The 5,324-nt window shown below is 34.4% G+C and overlaps 1 pseudogene; it reads left to right on the forward strand.

The window, feature by feature from the left end:
• The first annotated feature begins 419 nt into the window (after window positions 1-419).
• Window positions 420-1,349, forward strand: LOC100030942 (voltage-dependent anion-selective channel protein 3-like; annotated as a pseudogene).
• The last annotated feature ends 3,975 nt before the right edge of the window (window positions 1,350-5,324 follow it).

The following is a 5,324-nucleotide window of genomic DNA, read 5'->3' on the forward strand; positions in this document are numbered from 1 at the left end:
ATCCGCATCTTTCTGATGCCAGCCCTGGAACTCTATCCTCTGTGTCACTGAGGTAGATAGAAATTAAGTGACTTGTCCAAGATCACACAATAAATATTTGAGGCTGGATTTGAACTCAGGTCTGTGGGACTTTAAAATTCCAATATCTGTGACCCAGGAGGCCTTTCTCACCATAATGTTGGATATTCTTCTCTTGCCCTATTTGATCAGGGGTTTAGATAAGGAAGTGCCAACCTTGAGGTCCCATGGACTACATTCAGCCAATAATATTGCTGAACTATTTTAAAATATAATTGGAGAGGGATGGTCCTATTTTTCTATTACCCATTTCCTCGCCTCTCCTAGTCCCTCAACTCCTTTGTGTGTTTTGGACTCTTCCTACACACACATATATGAAATGTATGCCACATCAATAAACTATGACCTATGAAAGACTGCCAAGGATGTCAACAAATGATATGGGTTTGGTGTATTTTAAAATAGATCTCAGAACCAAGTCTTCCAGGGGAATGGAATTTTCCAAATCTGGTCATTTATGAAAAGCTTTAAGTAACTTGGGAACTAAGTAGGAGTTCTGTGACTACAGGCTTATCATCATTCAAAAATGGAACACAGACTATACCTTGGAGACAGAAATCAGCAAGGAGAATAAATTGGCTGATGATTTGAAGCTGACTCTTGATGCCATATCTATATCAAATACAGGCAACAAGAGTATTAATTTTATTAATTTATTTTTAAAAATTAATTAATTAAAAGGCCTCCTATAAACGGGATTGTTTTCAGTCTTGGTGGAAATGTTGACATTGATTTCTCTGGACCTACCATCTATGGCTGAGCTGAATTGGCTTAGGAAGAATGACATGCTGGCAATCAGATTAAGTTTTGACACAGCCAAATCCAAACTGTCTCAGAATAATTTTGCCCTGGGTTGTAAAGCTGCTGACTTCCAGCTGCCCACATATGTGAATTATGGCATCAAATTTTTTTGGGGTGGAGTATCAATCTACCAAAAACTTAATAAGGAGATTGAAACTTCAATAAATCTTTGTTGGACAGATGGCAACAACATCTCCCATTTTGGCATTGCTGCCAAGTATAAACTGAATCCGAAAACTTCTCTATCTGGTAAAGTGAATAATGCCAGGCTTGTTGGACTTGGTTATTCTCACATACAGAGCAGGTGTGAAATTAATGCTATCAGCTTTAATTGATGGAAAAATTTCAATGCAGGAGGTCATAAAGTTGGGGTGGGATTTGAATTGGAAGCCCAACATAGTTTTAAAAATAAAGTATTAGATCTATCCCTGGAAATGAAGAAAAATCAGTGCACTCTGTTTGGGCTTTAATATTCTTTTGTGAAATTCCAACAATGTAAACTTTTTATTCTTCCAAAGAATTGTTGTAGCAGCACCATTGAAGTGTAGAGGTTTTTGAATCAATTTTAAGAGAGAGATACTTGAAGGTATGCATGGAAAGGGTAATGTTTGTGCTTCATTTCAATTCAGTTTCTCAGTTTTATTTAAATTTGTTCTTCAGTGACAGTGTAGAGTCATATCATAAAGGAAAGAACCTGATCCTCCAGTTTTTATATCACTTTCTGCCTGTCCTTTACCACTTTTTTATGGCATTTTATCAAATGGGTCTCTGTGCTATAATGAAAACTTTGGTTCTGTATCAGAGTAAAATAAAGTAATCACATTTGGAACATAAAAGTTATAATTTGAAATTATTTAACAAAACAAATAATCATTGCTAAAACAAACATAATGATAATTTATGGGGATTTTTCAGTCAATAGGTGGCCTATAGGGATCTATTTCTATTTGAGTTTGATACTACTGGTTTAGAATGGTGTTTTAAAATTTAAGATCAAGAAGTTTTGAATGAAAGTGATTAAAAATTTATTGATTTTATTATTGTTTTAAAGTTTGGTTCATAAGACATAAGCATCTATTCTAGTTTGTTTCAAATACATGATCTGATGATTGTCAACTGACTTGTTTCAGAGTCCACTAAAAAAAGAGTTGTCTTAGTTTAATAGCATCTCTTAAGAAACGATAAATAATTCTTAGATGTGTGACAATGGAAAAAGAAAAAAATCTTGGGTTCTGCAGAAACCTTTTCTCAAAATGATTAATTTCCATTATCTGGAAAGTTATTCAGCTTGAGTCTTGCTCAAAAATCATGTTCTCTTATTTGTTCTAAATAACACAAACCAGATATTGGCAAAATATACCCTGCTGCCTTGAAAGTTTCAAAATAGGCTTTGTATTTTTTTGCCCTGAAACCCAAAAGATCTCTACTTGTCTTATGGCCCTTTTCAGGGTTCATGTGTTTTAAATGAAAAAAAAAAAAGCTTTTGATTTTTGTGTTTTATTCTCTTTCCAGTCCTAACATTGTGATCTGGCATTTTATCTTTTTTGTGTTATAAAGTTATTGCTAGTATATAAGTTATTGGACTATTGTTTTAGAAAGCAATATAAAATTAGCCTAAGAAAATGATAAAAACATATATTCTTTTTTGACTCAGAGATCATACTTTTGGTACAAATCCTAAGGATGTTAAAGATAGAATAGTCCAATATATACTGAAATATTTATATTAGTATTTTTTGTAATAGCAAAGAACTAGAACTAATGTAAATGTCAATCCATTGGGGAATTACTAAATAATTCGTATATATCCACAATACCTAGCTTTTAATAAATACTTTACTAACTGACATAAAGTTAATCATCTATTACTGTTCCATGAGAGATGATAAATATGAGACTTTGGGTATGGGGGGAAGACATATGAACTAATGAAAAGTGAAACTGAATAATGAAACAATTTCCAATGTTTTTTTTTATTTTTTTAATTTTATAATATTTTATTTGATCATTTCCAAGCATTATTCGTTAAAGACAAAGATCATTTTCTTTTCCTCTCCCCTCCCCCCCATAGCCGAGCGTGATTCCACTGGGTATCACATGTGTTCTTGATTTGAACCCATTGCCATGTTGTTAATATTTGCATTAGAGTTTCGTTTAGAGTCTCTCCTCTGTCATGTCCCCTCAACCGCTGTAGTCAGGCAGTTGCTTTTCCTTGGTGTTTCTACTCCCACAGTTTGTCCTCTGCTTATGCATAGTGTTTTTTCTCCTAGATCCCTGCAGATTGTTCAGGGACATTACACCGCCACTAATGGAGAAGTCCATTACGTTCGATTACACCACAGTGTATTAGTCTCTGTGTACAATGTTCTCCTGGTTCTGCTCCTCTCGCTCTGCATCACTTCCTGGAGGTTGTTCCAGTCTCCATGGAACTTCTCCACTTTATTATTCCTTTTAGCACAATAGTATTCCATCACCAACATATACCACAATTTGCTCAGCCATTCTCCAATTGATGGGCATCCCCTCGTTTCCCAGTTTTTGGCCACCACAAAGAGCGCAGCTATGAATATTTTTGTACAAGTCTTTTTGTCCATTATCTCTTTGGGGTACAGACCCAGCAGTGCTATGACTGGATCAAAGGGTAGACATTCTTTTGTCGCCCTTTGGACATAGTTCCAAATTGCCCTCCAGAATGGTTGGATCAGTTCACAACTCCACCAGCAATGAAGTAATGTCCCTACTTTGCCACATCCCCTCCAGCATTCATTACTTTCCTTTGCTATCATGTTAGCCAATCTGCTAGGTGTGAGGTGATACCTCAGAGTTGTTTTGATTTGCATCTCTCTGATTATAAGAGATTTAGAACACTTCTTCATGTGCTTGTTAATAGTTTTGATTTCTTTATCTGAGAACTGCCTATCCATGTCCCTTGCCCATTTATCAATTGGAGAATGGCTTGATTTTTTGTACAATTGATTTAGCTCATTATAAATATGAGTAATTAAACCTTTGTCAGAGGTTTCTATGAAGATTTTTTTTCCCAATTTGTTGTTTCCCTTCTGATTTTAGTTACATTGGTTTTGTTTGTTCCAATGTTTTTTTAAGAAACTTCCCAGCAAGTCCTGCTTTTAGAGATCTGTCTGTTGGAAAAAGAACATACACCATCTCCTACAGAATAAGATGGACATCAAACATGACTGGCAAGTAAAACAGCCACCATTTTCTAGAAACCGATAAAAAAAATTGGAAGTAGAATATTGGAAGTTAGTGATGAGGGACAGAAGTTGGTAGGTTCTGCTGAGAGAATGATTGAGGGTAAGTGGTTTGAGAATTTTAAATTTTCCTTTTAATTTTTAATAAGGGAGGGATAAGAGGTTAGTAAGCTGGCTAAAAGTAGGATGTGAAAATTTAACAAAACCCTCAAACATTCTTCAGATAAGAAACTAGTCAAGACTTCTTTTAATTTTTTTCCAGGTTACCTGTAGATGCAATTTTTAATAATCCTTTTCTGACATTTTGCGATCCATTTTCTTTCCTTCCTTCCCAGCCCTCCCCACTCCCCAAGACAGTAGGCAACATAATGGAGGTTATATATATATACATATATATATATATGCTGTCATGCAAAACATTCTTCCTTGTTTGTCATGTTATTAAAGAAGACACATATTACTTATACTAGAAAAAATGAAGTGAAAAATGGTTTGCTGCATTCAGACTCCTTAAGTTCTTTCTACAGTAGTGGATAATCTTGAGTCCCTTGGAGTTGTGTTGGATCCTTGCATTACTGATAGTATTTAAGTCATTCACAGTTGATCATCATACTTTATTGCTGTTACTGTGTACAAAGTTCTCTTGGTTCTGCTCACTTGCATCACTTCATCTAAATCTTTCCAGGTTTTGTTTTGTTTTGTTTTGTTTTGTGATTGTCCAGTTTGTCATTTCTTATGGTACAATAGTATTCCATTACAATCATATACTACAGCTCATTCAACCATTTGATGGACATTCCTTCAGTTTCCAATTCTCTGCCACCAGAAAAACAATCAAGGCTTCTTAAAGTAATTTGAATTGAGGAATATTCCCCTGATGCTGACTCTTTAGGTATATGCATTTCTCCTCTTGATCAGTACATTGCAAAACCTCCTAGATTTGTTCCTTTAAAAGATGTATGAAATTATGATTTTGCTTAACTAAGTTTGTCCAACTAAGAGGATGTACTAGATTGCTATATATTAAATTTTATTTCTTTATCTCTCTGATGTAATTTTGTCTATAAAAAGTCTCATTAGAATACTAATCTTGGTTCAGGATCATTTTTTTTTGAATCTTGAACTTTTGCTAAAGTATAATAAAACCTAGATTTTTAACCTCTATAATTTCTCTGTTGTGGCAGGTTTATTTCAGCATTATTAACCCACTAAAATGAACAAAAAGAGGAGATA

This window comes from Monodelphis domestica, chromosome 3, assembly GCF_027887165.1.
Source record: "Monodelphis domestica isolate mMonDom1 chromosome 3, mMonDom1.pri, whole genome shotgun sequence".
NCBI classification, from domain to species: Eukaryota; Metazoa; Chordata; class Mammalia; order Didelphimorphia; family Didelphidae; genus Monodelphis; species Monodelphis domestica.